The 20,464-nt window shown below is 42.3% G+C and overlaps 1 protein-coding gene and 1 long non-coding RNA gene across 7 annotated transcripts in view; both read left to right on the forward strand.

Moving 5' to 3' along the window:
* Positions 1 to 44: 44 nt before the first annotated feature.
* Positions 45 to 2,667, forward strand: LOC132516223 (uncharacterized). Its single transcript, XR_009539284.1, has 5 exons — positions 45 to 446; positions 610 to 796; positions 910 to 977; positions 1,258 to 1,325; positions 2,418 to 2,667. It is a non-coding gene; the product is annotated as an uncharacterized LOC132516223 (long non-coding RNA).
* Positions 2,668 to 5,631: 2,964 nt separating this feature from the next.
* Positions 5,632 to 20,464, forward strand: part of TESK2 (testis associated actin remodelling kinase 2) — a 127,113-nt gene continuing 112,280 nt past the window's right edge. For 4 of the 6 annotated variants that reach the window (XM_060140194.1, XM_060140193.1, XM_060140197.1 and 1 more), the window contains exon 1: positions 5,632 to 5,946. The gene's annotated coding sequence lies outside the window, so the exon portion shown is untranslated. Of the gene's footprint in view, positions 5,947 to 6,657; positions 6,764 to 16,481; positions 16,519 to 20,464 lie in introns of those variants that run through there. The other 2 variants (XM_060140195.1, XM_060140196.1) reach the window with 2 other exon arrangements.

A 20,464-nucleotide genomic window follows, 5' to 3' on the forward strand; every position in this document is an offset into this window, starting at 1 on the left:
AAACATTTCGCCCCCCCACCCCCCCAATAGGCTTTGCACTCGTCCCTTCCTTATTCCCTCAGCAGGAGACCTGACTGGGACCTGGGTTTCCCCTCATTACTTGCCTCCCCAGTCAGGAGTCCAAGCTCAACAGCCTTGGGCTCTAGAGACTCCCATTGTCCCAGAGAGACTAAGTTGGGCTGAGGCCCGTAGTGCATCTTCTCTCTGGGATGAATTTACTATTCTTCGATCCCAGCTTCGATCCCAGGCTCAGGTGAGGCATGGAATCCTAGGTGAGTATGTTTGGGGTTTGCGTGAGATGAGGATACCAGGGGTTGGGGGAACCCCTTGCATAATAGATCGTGTGGTTTTTCTGCCTGGGTAGGTGACTGAGGCACTAAGGCAGGCTATGCAGGGCCTGCTGGAAGAGCGAGAGCAGCAGAAGTACCAGATCTCTGCCCTAGAAGGTATCTGATCAGTTCTTTTCTTCATATACACAGTCTCATATGTGTGAACACATTTTGTTGCACTCCTGTTGTGTGTGTGCTTGTGTCTTGATTTGCAAGTGGAGTCTCTAGGCTCATGTGTGAAGTTCTTAGAGGGGCCGATCCCCAACTTGTCCCACTACAGCATCACTAAGGTTGCTGCAGGGGGGCCCAGAGCAAAGGGTCCTTCTCCTGGAGCAACGCCTGGAGGGGCTGAGAAGGGAACTGCAGGGCCTTCGAAGCTAGGTACAGGAACAGGCGTGAGCCCAAATACAAACAGGACCACAAAAGTGCAGTGCTACCAGTGGCCTTCACCAAGAGCTGCAGAATGAGTAAGTGATGGGCAAAACCTCGCCTTCTTCAGGCCTCTGAACTCCTGGTACTCTGGTAGCCTCCTCTGGGCTTGTTAATTGGCTTTAGAATGACACTGCTGTCATTCCTGCAGGCTGCAACTGCTGTGGAAGGAGTCAGAGATTCTTTGGGAGGAATTGAAGTTGCTGCAGGACCAGCTGAGTGAGTAAAAGATTGGGGGTGGGTATGAAGTCACCTGTTCCCTTTTCTGGAAAGCCTTCTTGCTTTCCTAATAAATGACCATAGCTCTGACTGCTTGAGCTTCCTAGAAATCTGGCCAAATATTTTGTCTTACCTCTCATGGTGTGAGTCTAGTCTCCCCAGTCAGCTTGGAAACTTCTCAGCAGCTGGACCAGAATGCTTCTGTCCTAGTTTTCAGTGCCAGAGAAGGGGAAGGAAGGAAGTTGGAGAACATCCCCCTTACATTTTCTCTCATCCACAGGCCAGCACCAGGAGCTGCTGCTGAAACAGATGACTGAGGGGCGGCAAGCTCAGGCCCACAGCTGGAAGGTAGGACCAGGATCGGACCTATCTGTTCACATCTCCCTTTGGAGGCCCCGTCCTTTCTCTGTCTATCCTGTTTTGCTGGCGGGCCAGGATACCCTCTCCTATCTCTATCTCTTTCCTCCTCTTCCCTGTGCTGACTCCACCTGCCTCCAAATCTCTTCTTCCCAAGCCCTCTGCTCCAGGCCATGAGAAACTATCTTTGTCCACATGAGGGTTCCAAGTGTGCTGAAGAGGCTAATTGTGGGGAGGGGGAGTTGCTTCTGGAGAGGGAGAGGTTTGGTCCTACCTGGGCCCATGGTCTGGCAGATGTTGGATCAGCTGGAAAGTGGCCAGGAGGGCAAAAGTCACACCCTGGAGACTGCCAGGACAGAGGTCCAGGATGCCCGGTGGGAGCACGACCCCCTCAGGTCAGGGAGTGTGGGTGCTTGCGGTAGTGGAAGGGATTCGTCTCACAGAGACCAGGCACTAGGGACCAAAGTTCAGCTAGCTATCTTAAATTTGAAATGGGCTGGTAGGGGTGGTATGGTAGGGGTTGCAGCCCATACGGGCAGTACTGGGCATTCTTTACTTGACACAGAGTCACCGAGGTATTTCTATATATTTGGAGGATAAAGGGGGAGGGGACTGGAATCCTAGCCTCAGGAAGGAGGACAGTTCTGTGCTGGGAGGGCCCCCTTGACCCACCATCACCATCTCTGCCTCTGATTCTTTCCCCTTTGCAGGACCTCCGTTCACGTCCTCCAGTCTAAGCTGCCCCTGGCTGCCACCTTCGCCATGTCTCTTTCTTCATCTAGCTCTGAAGTCAGTCTTCCAGACAGTAACAGTAGTTGGGAACTTTTAAGGTAGCTAGGTGGGGGTAAGGCATGGATCTTGGGGAAGCTGAATCTGAATGGTGCCTGGATGCCAGCTGCCTAATTGTTTGACATTGGGTAGAATGGAGTCTCTGCCTCTTTCTTTGTGAATCCATCAACCTCCGTTGCTCCTTATCCCGAGTCAGGCCTTTATGTCCTTCCCCATCAGGGCCCACAGCCTAGGTCTGTATGTATCACAGTGCTTGCTGATGATTTGTTCTCTCTTCCCTTTCTTTCCTCTTAGATCTCCAGAGGCATACCCTTTCTAACCTGCAGCCCAGCAGCTTTCAGCTCCAGGCCCAGAGCCCTATACTTTAAGGGCCCCAAGATGCTCCTGAGTGACTGTAAGGACTTGTAAGAGCAGTAGGATGATGTCTTCTTTGCTCACCTTCCCTTCCAAGGTCCTGTTTCTGGGTCCCCTTCCCCTCCCCTCTTGATCTAGCTGGTGTTTGCCCTCCCTACTGAGGTTTGTCACTGCCTGTCCAGCCTTACCCACAAGCAATAAAATGGTTTAATCCTGCCTGATGTGTTTTCTGTGAATCAGCACCCACATGGGATAGACTCAGCTGTACCTGTGACTTGACTGCTTCCTGTCACCTCTCTCTCTGAAATCCAAGTTCATAGACATTTATAACTGTATCTTCTGAGTGCAAGCCCTGTGCTCAGTGGACGTTGGAAGGAAGAGCTCCCATTCTGGTGGGTAGAATGAGGTAGGACAATGCTCTGGGGCAGTACTGCTATGGGGATGCAGAGGAGGGCAAGACACTCTGGTGGGCCTTTGACCTGGCAAATAGAAGGCTTCCTCTCCTTTTTTTTCAGCTTCTGCCTCTTGAGGCTCACTCTAGCCCCTCCATATTTCTTCATCCTCAGCAGTCCAGGCTGCATTTCTGCAGCAGTCTCCTCCTTAGTGTCTCTTCTTTCAGTCTCTACCTCTAGTCCAATGGTGTTCAGGGCTTTTTGACTGTGACCTCCAGTAAGAAATACAGTTTACATTGTAGCATAGTAAATATAAATGTATGTATTTATTAACTGAAACAAATTTTATGATTCAATACTATTCTTTAAATTTTTTTTTTTGATGATGAGAAACAATGCTGTATTTAATTAAATTAATTAATTTATTTATTTTTGCGGTACGCGGGCCTTTCACTGTTGTGGCCTCTCCCGTTGCGGAGCACAGGCTCTGGACGCGCAGGCTCAGCGGCCGTGGCTCACGGGCCCAGCCGCTCCGCGGCATGTGGGATCTTCCCAGACCGGGGCGCGAACCCGTGTCCCCTGCATCAGCAGGTGGACTCTCAACCACTGCGCCACCAGGGAAGCCCTTATTCAATACTATTCTTACTAAGAGTTATGCACTCTGATATTTCCTATTATATTTTTTAAAATGCTTTGTGGCTATTGGTTCTGATCCTTCTACCACTTGGTTGCTCTCTGGAAGTATACCTTCCTGGGTAGATTAGGGAAGCTTTACTTTTTCCTTACCTGGGCTTTGTGTTCTAGACAGTGCAGTCCAGGGTTTCCCTAGAAGTAGCAGCATCTCACTGAGGTCTCATTAGGTCTCTTCCAGTGCTAAATACAGCCCCAAAAATAATGTCATTTATCCACCAAGTGGATGTTTATTGAGCATAATACATAACAGTCCTGGTATATATTTGTCCTAAGCTAAGATGTGCAGTGGACTCCCATCTCTTAGCTCAGTCTAGCTGGGAAGAGGAGACAGTTATCTGAAATAAAAGCATAATAAAAGGCTGGGGTGAGTAGAGCAGGAACTACTTCCTGTTTTGGGGTACATTCAAGGCCCTGGCCTAATCAGCAGACAGGTCATGAAGGGTGGGCCTTTGACACCTGAATAGCTATAAGGCAATCCTCATGTTTTCTTCCCCCTCAGCATTAGGGAGATTGATGAGAATGGAATGGTAGAGATGAGACCTGGGTCCAACAGAACCTGTTCAAAAAAACAAAACCCAAAAGTTCCCATGAAGGCTCATCTTCCTGCTGAAGCAGATACAAGGAACCCCTGTCTTTGACATCTTTTACTGGGCAGGTGATATATCTGGCATAATGGCACTATTTAATCTACTTGCTACCAGTGCTCTACTTATTTATCAACTACTTTGCATCAAGGTCTGTGGAAGACAGGTTTGCAAGGGTGCCAGGGCTCCAACAGAAACATTAAATAGCAATGTGGAACAATGGTATTTGAACAGTCACCAGGTGGCAGCACATGATTTGTTGCCAGGCGAATGATACAGAAAAGGCTTGCCAAGGGGACTGGGTGATGGTGACCTCTTTTCTCCCTTTAGAGATCCTGTGAGCTATCAATCTTCCTAAAACAGTGTCCTGTAAAGGCTACTCTCCTGCTAAAGAACCTCTGATAATTCTCCCAGCATAAAAAAGAAAGGACAAGTTTGGCATTTAAGCTGAACCCACATTTAACCTCTTATCTCTGCCTTCTATCTCTTACCACACATCTTTCTTAAACTTTATTGCCACCAAAAAATGCACACCACCTATACTCCTACTGTTCAAATTCCACTCATCTGTCAAGACCCTTGCAACAGGAGGCAAGTCTAAAGATGGCACAAAGGAGGTCTCTAACCCCAGGGAACGTGGGTGCAGGAAGGCCATACTCCACTGTTTGCCTGCTCTTGCCCTGGAAGCTTCAATCTGCTCAGGCTCATACCTTGATGGCATGAGGTCCAGGCGTATGGAAAGCATGAGGAAATATGTGCCTGTTGAACAGCTGAATAGCATTCTTATTCTCTAACCTGTTTTCAAGCCAGCTCAAGTGTTAACCTCCTGGAAGAAGGCTTCACCAAATCGAATCTCTTAGTTTAGAGGTATTGCTCGCTCAGCATTTATACCCATTGCTCTTACTATCTCAAGTCGCTAATAATTGTTTATTTCAGTTTTCCCTCCACACTATAGTGAGATCCTGTCCGACTCTGCGTTCATACGGCTTTTGCCTACTCAAGTCCTTATTCAGCTATATCTTCACGAAGCCAAAAGCCGCGCCAGTAGAATCCATTTTCTGTTGCCTCTATCAATTACCAAGCGCTTATATGTTTGGCATTTTGATTGGCCCATTTTGTGTTTACTCTCCCGCCCTCTGAGAGGCTCCTGGGCTCGGGTTTTCCCCAGGTGTATTCTCTCCTCCTTGGTTCCGCCCTTGGTTCCGCCTTTCCCGCACACTGCCTCTTCTGTTTTTACTTCTACTTCCTTCCTATTGGTTCCCTTCGTCCTCCGGAGTTGGCGCTTTGGGCTGATGATTGGCTTTTCTGAACGCCCATTGTGTCCACCCTCATACCACGTGGCATTCCTAGTGCTAATTGGGCAATTCCACTAGCTCGTTTTTCCAGGATTAACGATTGATTGGCTGCTCTGAGGGAGGGCTTGAGAAGAGGGGCGTGACCGTTGAAACCCCGCCCCTAGCTTCCCTGCCCGCTTGGGCAGGAGTTTCAGTCGCTCGCGGCCGGGCAGCCCAGGGCTCTTCCAGCTGCGCTCTTTGGCTCGCCGGCCGGATCATTCTCCTGGCCTCGCCGAACAGGCGAGGGGAGCGGCCCCGGCTGCGGGGTCATGGCAGTAGCCTCCTCGTCCTCCGCCGCCGCTGGCCCAGCCGAGTCGCCGGCTTCTGCGCGAGGGAGCCCTACCGCCTCCGCAGGCTAAGAGCCGCTGCCGCCTCCGAGCTGTGAGGGCTACTATGCTCCCTCTTTGCCTCCGCCTCCCCCTCCCGCCCGCGCAGGCACCCCTCTGGCTGCTCAGTCCCGCCTCAGGTAACGCCAAGAGAGCGCGTGGGGCACTAACCCAGGGCTCCCCGGCCCGCGTGCGCGGCTACCGTCCGCATGGGCTTAGGAGCATTGGTGCTCCGGTCTTTTAGCACTGGCAAGACTCCTTCGCTTCCCGGAGCCTCCTCTCAGCGGCTGGGGACACTCCTCGACCCCTTCCCCTACTCTTTTCACTTCCTTCAGGGTCCCGGGACGGCTTCTTACCCCTGCCCCGCGCCTTCTCCCTCCCCACCTTAGAGGCCCGGAACCCGTAGAAGTTCCTTCGTATCAGGGACTTGGTCCCCGACTCCTTCAGGCTCTTTCCCCACTTCAGAGACTCAGGACTTCTTCATTTCGTCGCAGAACTCCCGTTTCTGAGACCTCCAGCTCCACCCTGTCAGCTCGCTCAGAGATCTGGACTCCCTCACTTTTTTTCTCAAACGTAACACCCTCGAAAACACCCACTTCTACCCTCGAAAGATACTTCCCTCCCCTCGGACACTACTGACTCCTTTTTTTCACTCCTCCCCTGTCATCCCTCCTCTCCGCATCTTTCCTTTTCCCTCCTCTGCCTTTTACCCTTAACTTTGAACACTCTGGACTAAGCCAGTATTCAGATTTAGCTAGAAGTGAAACCGGGTTTGTCGAATTTAAAAACCTTTCAATGTATCCCTCTGAAAAAAACTTTGCTAAATAATTTGGACTTTATTCTGTAGGTATGGGGAGCCATTGAAGCTTTTAAGCAGGAGTTTGGTATGGTTGATTATCTCTGGTGAAAATATGGAGGAAGAATTCAAAGTGAAGAGCGTGGAGGCAGAAAGCCTAGGTAGGCAGGAAAGTAGTGTGCTAATCCAGGTCAGAGGGGAATAGTGGTAGGAAAATGAAGAGAATGGCATGCAGTTCCATGAGGTTTCAAAATAGAGTTGACTGTATGATTCCATTTATACGAAATGTCCAGAGTAGGCAAAACTAAAGAAACAGAATGTAGATTAGTGATTGCCTATGGCTGGAGTTGGGGGTACACACATGCAACAAGACCTAGGAGTAGGATCATGGGGTATATGCACTTTAACTTCATAAGATATCAGATTGTTTTCCAAAGTGGTTGCAGCAATTTACACTCCTATAGCAGAGTATGAATGTTATCACTGCTTCATATTCTTATTAGTATTTGGTAGTATCTGACATTTAAATTTCTACCAATTTAGGGGGTATAAAAAGGTACTGTGGTCTTTATTTGCATTTCCCCAATTATTAATAATGTTGAATATCTTGTGTTTCCCAATTTGGTTTCTTCTGTGAATTGCTTGTTAAGTCTCTTGCCCATTTTTCTACTTTGTGGGGTTTTTTCTTACTAAGTTCTAAAAGTTTTTTTTAATATACTTTGAGTACAATTAGTTACAAAAATTCTCTTCTGATCTGTAACTTGTATTTTCACTTTTGTCTTTTAATAGATAGTATTTATTATGAAAAAAATAGAGTTGAGAGAATTAGTGGGGGATTTCTAACTTGGCTGATGGGATGGATTGATAGTGTTAATTGAAATAGGGAACATAAAGAAGCAATTTTGAGGGGAGGTAATGTGATTTTGGATAAGTTTAGTTTGAGGTGTTTTTCAGGTATCATTGTGGGTATATGGAAATTTGGGTCTGAAAACTGGGAGAAAGTTTGGAACTGAATACATATATTTGAGGGTCAACAAAGAGTATATGGGGGATGTTTGAAGCCTTAGTATGCGGTGGTAATACTGAAAGAAGAGAAGAAAAGGGCTGTGGACCAGAAGGAATATCATTGTTTGAAGGGTAATAGACACTGAGAAAGAGAGGTTAAAACAGTGGGACAAGAACTAGAACAGAATGGCATTATGATAGAAGCCAAAGGAAGAAAGGGTTTCAAGAAGGGAGAGGGCGACCATCAGTGTATGATGTGGTGTATGACCAGTAGAATGAGAATTCGGAAGAAACCACTGAATTTAGTAATTAGAAGATCACTTGCTTTCTTTGAAAGACACTTTAGATAGCGTGATGGTGGGAATGATGGCAGTAGTCAGATCGTGATGGATTGAGGAGCAAATGTGAGACAGTAAAATTACTCTTTCAACAACTGTGATTATGAAGGAGAGCTGATAGTAGTGAAACACCTTTGTTGAGGTTACGCTATATGCCAGGTATCATAAAGATGCGTTATAGATCACAACAGCCTTGTTTATGTATCAGTATCCCTCTTTTACAGTTGGGAAGCTATAGGCAAGAATTTGAAAAAGTCTGTCTAGCTCTGAAACCTGTGTTCTTTCCACTATGGCACATGTGTGTTTTTCTTTTTAGTATGGTAGGTTGAGGGGAAATTTTATTTAGGAGATGCGTTGGGCATTTCATTCTTTGACACCGAAAGGATAGACATCGAGATGGATAATGATGTGGTAGGAGAGAAGGAAGGTGAGAGAGTTTAAAAGATGGTTTTATTTTGTTGATGTGATAAGTTATCTGTGGAGACGTCAATTATCTTTGGAGACTGAAGGAACTATGGTGAGTTTCTGGCTTGAGTATTATGGCCATGGAAATATTCAATGGAAAATGAAAGAGGAATGGATTAAGGATTCTTCTTTTAATTAATTAATTTATTTTTATTTTTGGCTGCGTTGGGTCTTCGTTGCTGCACGTGGGCTTTCTCTAGTTGCGGCGAGCGGGGACTACTCTTCATTCAGTGTGCAGGCTTCTTTCTCATTGCGGTGGCTTCTTGTTGCGGAGCACAGGCTCTAGGCATGTGGGCCCAGTAGTTGTGGCTCGCAGGCTCAGTAGTTGTGGTGCACAGGCTTAGTTGCTCTGTGGCATGTGGGATCTTCCCGGACCAGGGCTCGAACCTGTGTCCCCTGCATTGGCAGGCATATTCTTAACCACTGCGCCACCAGGGAGGGAAGTCCCTGGATTAAGGATTAAATAAAAAAGATTGCTGACACATTTAAGCCAAGTGAAAGTTAGAAATATACATTTGTAGTGGGGCCCAGGAGCATGCATTTTCCACTCCAGCAGCCTAAGAGCAAGAGGGCAAAAAAGATGATTGGGTTGATCCAGAATTGGAATTTACAAGAAAGAAAGGTAAAATGGAGAGTAATTTTACATTGCTAGTGATAGTGTGGGAGGTATGATGGTATGATGCACTTTGAGCGTCAGAGCTGGGGCTGTGAGAAATAAAACCTTCTTTGGGGCTGGTGTACTTGGAAAATAAGGAGACAATCAGAAATGTGGTTGAAGACTAGGTTTTGTAAGAAAAACAGAATGAGAAAGCTGAGAGTTCAGTATAAATATAGTTTCAAGGTAAAACAAAAAACAGTGTAGGGACTTCCCTGATGGCGCAGTGGTTAAGAATCCGCCCACCAATGCAGGGGACACAGGTTCGAGCCCTGGTCTGGGAATATCCCACATGCCGCGGAGCAACTAAGTCTGTGTGCCACAACTACTGAGCCTGCACTCTAGAGCCTGCGAGCCACAACTACTGAAGCCCGCGTGCCTAGAGCCCATGCTCCGCGACACGAGAAACCACCACAATGAGAAGACTGCGCACCACAATGGACTAGCCCCCACTCGCTGCAACTATAGAAAGCCCATGTACAGCAACAAAGACCCAACGCAGCCAAAATAAATGAATGAACAAATGAATAAATAAGTAAATAAATAAACTTAAAAAAAAAAACCAGAGTGTAACTGTCTCAGTGCTGTTGAAGGGGAATAGACGCATAGATTATTGAAGTAGTGGGAGGTTAAGGGGCTATAAAGGATATTGATATGTCATCAGTATGGATGTCATAGTTGCCCACTATGAAGCGGGAAATGGAACAGAGAAGATATTGGGTCCTATATGTGGGGCTGCTCAGAACTAAGGGACCCAGAATTGAGTTGGACGTTCCTTGGCACTTGTTCAAAAGCAGTACTAGGTGGTACAGATATTTGTGTGTGAATTAATGTCGAGATCCTCAAATACTTGATGCCCTGGATGTATGATGTATTATTCTCTCAAACAGATGTCTATTTGGGATGGTCTGAAACACAGATCTTTTGTGATTTGGAATATGATAGGCCTGTTTAGCTCTGTTTAAAAGTGTACGTGCTGAGAAGCTAGACTAGGGAATCTCCAACCCAGTATCCCCAATGACATTTTGTACTTACGTTATTTGTAAAAAGTAAATTACATATTTACATATTTACATGTACTCATTCCCTGGCTTATTTAGAGTAGAAAGCTGACTTGCTTTAATGATTTTTTCTCTATGTGAAAGTGTTTATAAATATAATCTTTGTGTCGTACATTTCATCTTTTCTGCAAAATGAATGTTGTGTTGGAATTTGAAATCTATGATAAGGGCTTTTATGAGAATTTTGTCTCCTTCTGGTAAATGAAGCCCAAGTATTACATTGTATAGTGTGGGTGATGGTGAATGTTTTGGGCCAACAATGAGTATTATACTGTTTTCCAAGTCGTCATATGGAGATGACTTCAGTGTAGTCTCACTGGTGTTATTTCTACTGAGCACTCGGAGTGGTTGTTTCAGAGAAAGGCTTACTTGTGATAATTTTTAAATCTTACATTCCTGAAAATTTCAGAAAGGCAGTGTGATATAAGGAAAAAAGTGGAAGTCCTAACTGTCATCGACCCTGTTATGATTGGCTATATGATTGTAGGCAAACTTTTTATCCTCTGAGCGTTAGGTTTTTTTAAATTTAATTTTTGAATAGGTAATACATTCAAATGGTTAAATAAATAGTTGAATATTTATATATTTTATATAAACAGTGAAAGTCTCACTCCTATGCCTATTCCTCATCCACGCAGTTTCATGTCCCTTGCCCAACCACTTTTACTGGTTTCTTTACACTCTTTTAGACTTTCTTTAGGCAAACGCTTACAATTATGAATGTATTTTTCCTACTTTTCATGCAAAAGTTAGTCCATAGTCCCCACTGTTCTGTACCTTCAACCCATTACCCCCCCAATTTTTTTTCACTTAATGTATCTTGGAGATCTTTCCAGATCAGTACATAGAGAGTTTCTGCTTTTTTTCATGAAATCTGCACAGTATTTCATTGAATGGATGTATCATAATTTAACCAGTTCCTTATTGTTGTACATGTATGTTGCTTCTACTCTTTTGATATTATAAGCAATTCTGTAATGGAGACCCTTGAACATGTGTCATTTTACATGTGTAAAAGGATATTTGTGGGATCACTTTATAGAAAGTGGGATTTCTAAGTCAAAGGATATATGCATTTATAACTGTGAAATATGTTGCCAAATTGCTTCCCTTTGGGGTTGCTCCAAAATGTGCATTGCCTGTTCACTCACCAACATTAGCTGTATCATAGCTAATACTTACATGGTACTTACTGTGTACCAGATACTGTTCTAAGTGCTTTATATACATTACTTCATTTTATCTTAATAACATCCTTTGAGGTAGGTACTGTTATTATCTCCGTTTTTCAGATTAATAATTTGAGGAATAGAGACTTTAAGTGATTTGCCCAAATCATACAGTTACTGTGGCAGAAATTCAAACCAAGTATTCTGGCTTCAGGATTGGTGTTACTAAGATTATGTTTTACTGTTATCAAACTTGAATTTTTGCTAATCTGATAGAGAAAAATGATACTCAGAGTAGTTTTAAGTTTTAAAATATTACGTTAAGGTTAAGGATCTTTTTATATTGTTTTATCACTCATGTTTCCTTTTCTGTAAACTACGTGTTTAAATTCTTTACCTGTTTTTCTTTTGAGTCATAGGCCTCTTTCCTATTAATTTCTAAGTTTCTCTCTCTTTTTATATATGATATAAATATGTATATATATTTATGTATTGATATATATGTATTTATGTATATATATCATATATACATGTAATAAGATAAACTTTTTTGTCTGGGGTATGTATTGCAAATATTTTCCCATTTTGACATTTGTCTTCTGACTTCTTTTATTCCCATGCAGAACTTCTAGATTTTTATGTAGACAGACTTATCAATTTTGTCTTCTATGGCTTTTGGATTTTGAGTCATAGTTAGAAAGACCTTCTTCATCTCAATCATTAGTTTTTTTTTTTTTCAATCATTAGTTTTTTAATCTATCCAGTGGGAACAAGAAAATAGAATTATTGTTAAGGTCAAAGTGCTTTGTGAACTGTAAACTGTAAATCATTATACAGATGAAATATGGTGTTACTTATTAATTTGTCTTCTGAACAAATTGTATAGAGATTGTCATCTCTTCTCCTGCATTAAATGGAATAGGATGACAAATTTTTGTTTTCTGCAGTGTGGGAAACTAGGGTGGTATTGATCTTGTGGTCAGTGTTTTTCTTGGACAATTTGCATGGGATCTTTTTCAAAAGTAGGCACAGTGGAAATCCTGAAGTATTTTTGCATACTTTAGTCTTTGTTGTTCTTTGTATTAGGTATAATTGGAATCTGACTAAAAGTTCTCAAAAATTGTTTTGCTTTCACATTAGCTATGGTTGACAAATTTGCACATTATTTACTTTGCGTATTGTATTCTTACTGATTGGTAGGAATTTGTAATTTGGGAGGACCCCTCATTTGTGTGTGTGTGTGTGTGTGTGTGTGTGTGTAAGATTATAAAATTAATGCATGTTCATTAAGGAGGAATTGGGGGATAGAGATGATTTTCAATTATTCAAATCTCCCCAAGATTCAAAGAGTTAATAGCCAATGTTAACATTTTGGACTCTCAGGATTCTTTTTGTGTATGTGTTTGCATTGTCATTACCAACTCCCTAGGGTCTGGCATAGTGCCTGGCCCTTAGTAGGTGCTAAATAAATATTTGTTGACTGAGTGAATGAAAGAATGAATATGTTTTTACATAGGAAGTACGGAATCTCAATGTCTTACTTATTTTCATTTTTTTATCCACTGTAGATTTTGATTCATATAGTAGTATTAAAATTTGTATGCCATAATTCATTTGGAGGTGAGTAAGTTCAAGTCTAACCCTCACGGAGCTCAGAGTCCAGTGAAAGAGACAGATAAGCAACAATTAAAATACTGTGTGATAACTATAATAACAGAGCTTTGTGGAAGGCATTATCAAAACACAGAAAAAAGAGATTGAGGGGCCAGAGAACACTTTCCTTATGAGATGATCACTGGAGAGCCATGTAGAAGAGGTCAAGAAGAACATGCCAGGGAGAAGGAATATTCCTTCTAGGTATTGAAGTGTGAGCAGGACTCTACAAGTAGTTCTCTATGTTTGGAGCAGATTGTGTCTGTGGGTAGAGGAATAGAGACAGATGAGGCTGGAGATGTGGGCAGGGGCCAGATAAGAAAGAGCCTTTGTATCACACATGAAAAGTTCTCAAAAGTTTACTTATTTTGGAGAATAGATTGGGAGAGGTGTGAGAGTGAAGCTAGGAAGACCAAGAAGATGTTAACTGAGCACAACAGCTGGAATGAGATGAACATCACTTAAGCCAAGTTAGGAGGGGAAAGCTACACTTGAAAGGAGGGTTAAGTCTGGGGGCTAATGATTAGGCCAGTTTTAGTGGAGCAAAGTCTTTGAATGCCAAGCTAAGGAATTTTATATGCAACAAATGTCATTGAATTTTTTTTTTAATTTAAAAATTTTTAGTTTTGGCTGCGTTGGGCCTTCGTTGCTGCATGTGGGCTTTCTCTAGTTGTGGCAAGCGGGGCCGACTCTTCGTTGCGGTGTGCGGGCTTCTCATTGTGGTGGCTTCTCTTGTTGCGGAGCACGGGCTCCAGGCGCATGGGCTTCAGTAGTTGTGGCACACGGGCTCAGTAGTTGTGGTGCACGGGCTTAGTTGCTCCGCAGCATGTGGGATATCCCCAGATCAGGGATCGAACCCGTGTCTCCTGCATTGGCAGGCGGATTCTTAATCACTGCGCCACCAGGGAAGCCGCCATTGAATTTTTTTTTAACTGTCATGTGTGTTATGTGAACTGTTACAGGTTGCAGTTTGCTTCCTTCCCACTAGTCTGAAATGATGTTGAAATCTTTCATGCTTATGAAATAGTAGAGATATTATCAAAGACAATTGTATTTAAACAGAAGTGAAATTTCAGACTGGAATATGACCCTTTATTTGAAAAGTATATATGTGTATATATATTAAAGAACTATGAAAATAGGCATTGTTTGAAAATACCTTTTATAATAGTTATGTACTCTTTCCTTTGGATTCTTAAGACCAGATAACTCTGTGGCATGGTAAGGCTCTGGTCTTGTTGAAGCTTTACAAGTATAAGGAAATCACATTAAAAGTCCTCTTAAAGCTCCATAGTTACATTAGAGAATACATTTTTAACTGGAATTAGAATTTTTTTCCTGAATTTAAATCAGAAAGAAAATATTTTAAGGAAGCAAACCCGTTTCAGAAAAAAGAAATACCAGGGAGTATGCTGTAGTTAATATGAATTTGGTTGAATTACTACAGGTCAGCTTTTATGTTTGTATTTCTGTATATTAATAATTAAATGCTTTAAGAGATTCATTTTCATTATACATTGATTGTGAAATTATGTTCAGTTTGCTATATTTATTGTCAATATAACATTATAGAAAGTTTAGAATAAGAGTAAAGAATAAGTCATACATTTTCTACCCAAAATAACATTATCACTTTGGTATAATTCCTTTATTTTTTCCAGTGCATACTTTTATATAATTATAATCATTGATTATTCAATTTTTATATTTTTGCCCCTCCCTCTTTGCACTTAACATATAAATTTCATCTCATGTAGTCTAAGCTATTGTAGTGGGAGGGATGAAAGGGTGATTTTTAGTTGTTCTAAGCTTTTTTTTTTTTTTTTGCGGTACGCGGGCCTCTCACTGCTGTGGCCTCTCCCGTTGAGGAGCACAGGCTCCGGAGGCGCAGGCCCAGCGGCCATGGCTCACGGGCCCAGCCGCTCCGTGGCATGTGGGATCTTCCTGGACCGGGGCACGAACCCGTGTCCCCTGCATCGGCAGGCAGACTCTCAACCACCGTGCCACCAGGGAAGCCCTGTTCTAAGCTTTTAATCTTCATTTTTTAAACAAAAGTAATGCAAGATCATTGTAAAAAAACTGAACAGAAACGTATTTCATAAAAAAATGAGTCTTGGGACTTCCCTGGTGGCACAGTGGTTAAGAATCCACCTGCCAATGCAGGGGACATGGGTTTGAGCCCTGGTCCGGAAAGATCCCACATGCTGGGGAGCAACTAAGCCCATGCGCCACAACTACTGAGCCTGTGCTCTAGAGCCTGCGAACCACAACTACTGAGTCCACATGCCACAACTACTGAAGCCCGCGTGCCTAGAGCCTGTGCTCCACAACAAGAGAAGCCACTGCAATGAGAAGCCCACGCACAGCAAGGAAGAGTAGACCCTGCTTGCCGCAACTAGAGAAAACCCGCATGCAGCAATGAAGACCCAACACAGCCAAAAATAAATTAAAAAAAAAAGTCTTTCTTATAATCACCTCTTCCACCAAGATAAAGTTTAATATATGCATTCCTTTAAATTTTTTTGATATATACTAATGTTTACTATTATATTAAAAAATAAAAATACGATTGCACTATACATTCTATTTTGCCAACAGTGACGCTGTCAAGTGACAATACCAATATCTTGGTATTGTCACTTGACAGTGAAACTTTGACATCTCTCCATGTTAGTATATATATAATTTACCTCATTCTTTTTTTTTTTTTTTGCGGTACGCGGGCCCCTCACTGTTGTGGCCTCTCCCGTTGCGGAGCACAGGCTCCGGACGTGCAGGCTCAGCGGCCATGGCTCACGGGCCCAGCCGCTCCGTGGCACGTGGGATCCTCCCAGACCGGGGCAAGAACCCGTGTCCCCTGCATCGGCAGGCGGACTCTTAACCACTGCGCCACCAGGGAAGCCCTACCTCATTCTTTTAATGACTATATAATACATTATTTGGATGTATTCCAGTTTATTTAACCTACCCTATTGATGGACATTTGGATTGTCTCCAGTTTTTTTCTGTTACTGACAACATGTAAGTTAATACATTCTTGTACATTTATCTTATGTCTGCTTATAGTAACTCACTTATTTTGTTTGTTTGTTTTTTTTTTTTTTGCGGTACGCGGGCCTCTCACTGTTGTGGCCTCTCCTGTTGCGGAGCACAGGCTCCGGACGCGCAGGCTTAGCGGCCATGGCTCACGGGCCCAGCCGCTCCGCGGCATGTGGGATCTTCCCGGACCGGGGCACGAACCCGTGTCCCCTGCATCGGCAGGCGGACTCTCAACCACTGTGCCACCAGGGAAGCCCAGTAACTCACTTTTAATGGCTATAAAATATTCCCTTTAGTGGAAATAATACACTTGAGAGAGAAATAAGGTTGAAAATATTTTTTGGTGAATATTTTTTGACAATACTTCATGTTATTAATTTTGTTTTGCCTTTTATCAGATTCCTCCTTTGACCTTTGTAATGTAAACTATAGAAGAGCCTGCCCTAACCCCAGGAATCTAACTTCCTTTTTCTCTTGATTGCTTTCTTTACCAGCCTCTGAAATAGACTTCTAACCACTTTATCAGAAGAGGTGAGTTGCCTATTTGACCTAAGTGGTCTTCTTAAATCAAATAGGAAAATTTATCAAAATAAAGATTAACCTGGAAATTTATTTATTTATCTATCTATTTATTTTATTTATTTATTTTTGGCTGCATTGGGTCTTCGTTGCTGTGCGCGGGCTTTCTCTAGTTGTGGCGAGTGGGGGATACTGTTCGTTGAGGTGTGTGGGCTTCTCATTGCGGTGGCTTCTCTTGCTGTGGAGCACGGGCTCTAGGCATGCGGGCTTCAGTACTTGAGGCCCGCGGGCTCTAGAGTGCAGGCTCAGTAGTTGTGGCCCACGTGCTTAGTTGTTCCGTGGCATGTGGGATCTCCCCGGACCAGGGATTGAACCCGTGTCCCCTGCCTTGGCAGGTGGATTCTTAACCACTGGACCACTAGGGAAGTCCTATCCTGGAAATTCATAATCCTCTTAGTACTTTAGCATCTCAGCTTATTTGAATGGGCCTAATATCAATCGGTTGATCTTGTGTCAAGTTTCATGTTCCAGCATAAAAAGTTTTAGATACATTTAGTGTACTTAGAAGATCAGAAACTATGTTTTTTATATCCAGATTATGGGAAATAATAATCCTACTCAATTCTGTCCTAGTTAGACCATATATGTAATATTGTGTACTTTTTTTGCTATTGTGTTTTAGAAGAGCTTTGACAATTTGGAGGGCAATTAAGGCTAAACTTTAAAGAAGATAACCAGGGAGCACTTGATGCCATGTTTCATGGGAAACTTGAAAGACTTGTGTATATGTACCCTGGAGAAAACTTGGTAACTGAAAATGTATAATAAAGAAGAAAAAAAAAAAAGAGAAAAAAAAAAAAGAAAAAAGAAAAAAAAAAAGAGGGAAAAAAAAAAGAGGAAAAAAAAAAAAAAAAAAAGAAGAAAACCAGACTTAATTTGTTGTATACTTGCAGCATCCAGAGCTAGGATTAAGGTTGGGCTGGGGAAGAGAGAGGAAAGGGAACTCATTTTTATTGAATGCTTACTGTGTGTTATGCACCCTGCCTTTTGCTTCATTTATGCATTTTTATCCTTTAATTCCTTAGTGTGTTGTCATTAATTCTCATTATAACTCAGTGAGATATAGTTTATATATATATATATATATTATATGAGATATATATTTACCTCTATTTTATAAATGAGGGGGAGAAGTTAAGTAACATGCCCAAGATGATTCAGCTACTTAGCTGGAATCAGAATTTTTTAAACTTGTCTTGTTTAATTTATTTTGGTCACATACGTATGTTTTAAATAATATGTAACAGTGTTATTTTAGAAAATTTTTTTTCTGCTCTCATTTCATGAAATTTTATGTCTTTACATGCTTTTTCAATCTCAGTATCTTTGCCATCACTAGATCTTTTCTGAATTATCTAGCACAGTTTGCCATGGTATATCATCTGCTCTTCCCTCTAAGCTCTTTTATTTTTTTATTCTAGCAAAATTTTTTTTAGTAGATCTTGAGATTTTTAACTTAATTGTGATGCTATTTATTTATTTATGGCTACGTTGGGTCTTCATTGCTGTGCGTGGGCTTACTCTAGTTGTCGCAAGTGGGGGCTACTCTTCGTTGCAGTGAACGGGCTTGTCATTGCTGTGGCTTCTCTTGTTGTGGAGCATGGGCTCTAGGCATGTGGGCTTCAGTAGATGTGGAACGAGGGCTTCAGTAGTTGTGGCACTTGAGCTCCAGGAGTTGTGGCTTGAGGGCTCTAGAGTGCAGGCTCAGTATTTGTGGTGCACGGGCTTAGTTGCTCTGCGGCATGTGGGATCTTCCTGGAGCAGGGGTCGAACCCGTGTCCCCTGCACTGGTAGGCGGATTCTTTACTACTGCGCCACCAGGGAAGCCCTGGATTCTTTTTTTTTTTTTTAACATCTTTATTGGAGTTATAATTGCTTTACTATAGTCTGTTAGTTTCTGCTTTATAACAAAGTGAATCAGCTATACATATAAATATATCCCCATATCTCTTCCCTCTTGCGTCTCCCTCCCTTCCACCCTCCCTATCCCACCCCTGTACGTGGTCACAAAGCCCCAAGCTGATCTCCCTGTGCTATGTGGCTGCTTCCCACTAGCTATCGGTTTAACATTTGGTAGTGTATATATGTCCATGCCACTCTCTCACTTTGTCCCAGCTTACCCTTCCCCCTCCCCGTGTCCTCAAGTCCATTCTCTAATAGGTCCGCATCTTTATTCCTGTCCTGCCCCTAGGTTTTTCATGACCATTGTTTTTTTTTTTTTTAGATTCGTTATATATATGTTAGCATATGGTATTTGATTTTCTCTTTCTGACTTACTTCACTCTGTATGACAGATTCTAGGTCCACCCACCTCACTACAAATAACTCAATTTTGTTGCTTTTTATGGCTGAGTAATATTCCGTTGTATATATGTGCCACATCTTCTTTATCCATTCATCTGTCGATGGACACTTAGGTTGCTTCCATGTCCTGGCTATTGTAAATAGAGCTTCAATGAACATTGTGGTACATGACTCTTTTTGAATTATGGTTTTCTCAGGGTATATGCCCAGTAGTAGGATTGCTGGGTCGTATGGTAGTTCTATTTTTAGTTTTTTAAGGAACCTCCATACTGTTGTCCATAGTGTCTGTATCAATTTATATTCCCACCAACAGTGTAAAAGGGTTCCCTTTTCTCCACACCCTCTCCAGCATTTATTGTTTGTAGATTTTTTGATGATGGCCATTCTGACTGTTGTGAGATGATATCTCATTGTAGTTTTGATTTGCATTTCTCTAATGATTAATGATGTTGAGCATTCTTTCATGTGTTTGTTGGTAATCTGTATATCTTCTTTGGAGAAATGTCTATTTAGGTCTTCTGCCCATTTTTGGATTGGGTTGTTTGTTCTTTTGATATTGAGCTTCATGAGCTACTTGTAAATTTTGGAGATTAATCCTTTGTCAGTTGCTTCATTTGCAAACATTTTCTCCCATTCTGAGGGTTGTCTTGGTTGTCTTTTCATCTTGTTTATGGTTTCCTTTGCTGTGCAAAAGCTTTTAAGTTTCATTAGGTCCCATTTGTTTATTTTTGTTTTTAGTTCCATTCCTCTAGAAAGTGGGTCAAAAAGGATTTTGCTGTGATTTATGTCATAGAGTGTTCTGCCTATGTTTTCCTCTAAGAGTTTTATAGTGCCTGGCCTTACATTTAGGTCTTTAATCCATTTTGAGTTTATTTTTGTGTATGGTGTTAGAGAGTGTTGTAATTTCATTCTTTTACATGTAGCTGTCCAGTTTTCCCAGCACCACTTATTGAAGAGGCTGTCTTTTCTCCATTGTATATTCTTGCCTCCTTTATCAAAAATAAGGTGACCATATGTGCGTGGGTTTATCTCTGGGCTTTCTGTCCTGTTCTGTTGATCTATATTTCTGTTTTTGTGTCAGTACCATACTGTCTTGATTACTGTAGCTTTGTAGTAGAGTCTGAAGTCGGGGAGCCTGATTCCTCCAGCTCCGTTTTTCTTTCTCAAGATTGCTTTGGCTATTCGGAGTCTTTTGTGTTTCCATACAAATTGTGAAATTTTTTGTTCTAGTTCTGTGAAAAATGCCAGTGGTAGTTTGATAGGGATTGCATTGAATCTATAGATTGCTTTGGGTAGTAGAGTCATTTTCACAATGTTGATTCTTCCAATCCAAGAACATGGTATATCTCTCCATCTATTTGTATCATCTTTAATTTCTTTCATTAGTGTCTTATAGTTTTCTGCATACAGGTCTTTTGTCTTCTTAGGTAGGTTTATTCCTAGGTATTTTATTCTTTTTGTTGCAATGGTAAATGGGAGTGTTTCCTTAATTTCTCTTTCAGATTTTTCATCATTAGCGTATAGGAATGTAAGAGATTTCTGTGCATTAATTTTGTATCCTGCTACTTTACCAAATTCATTGATTAGCTCTAGT

The sequence above is a fragment of the Lagenorhynchus albirostris genome, chromosome 2, assembly GCF_949774975.1.
Source record: "Lagenorhynchus albirostris chromosome 2, mLagAlb1.1, whole genome shotgun sequence".
In the NCBI taxonomy this organism is placed as follows: Eukaryota; Metazoa; Chordata; class Mammalia; order Artiodactyla; family Delphinidae; genus Lagenorhynchus; species Lagenorhynchus albirostris.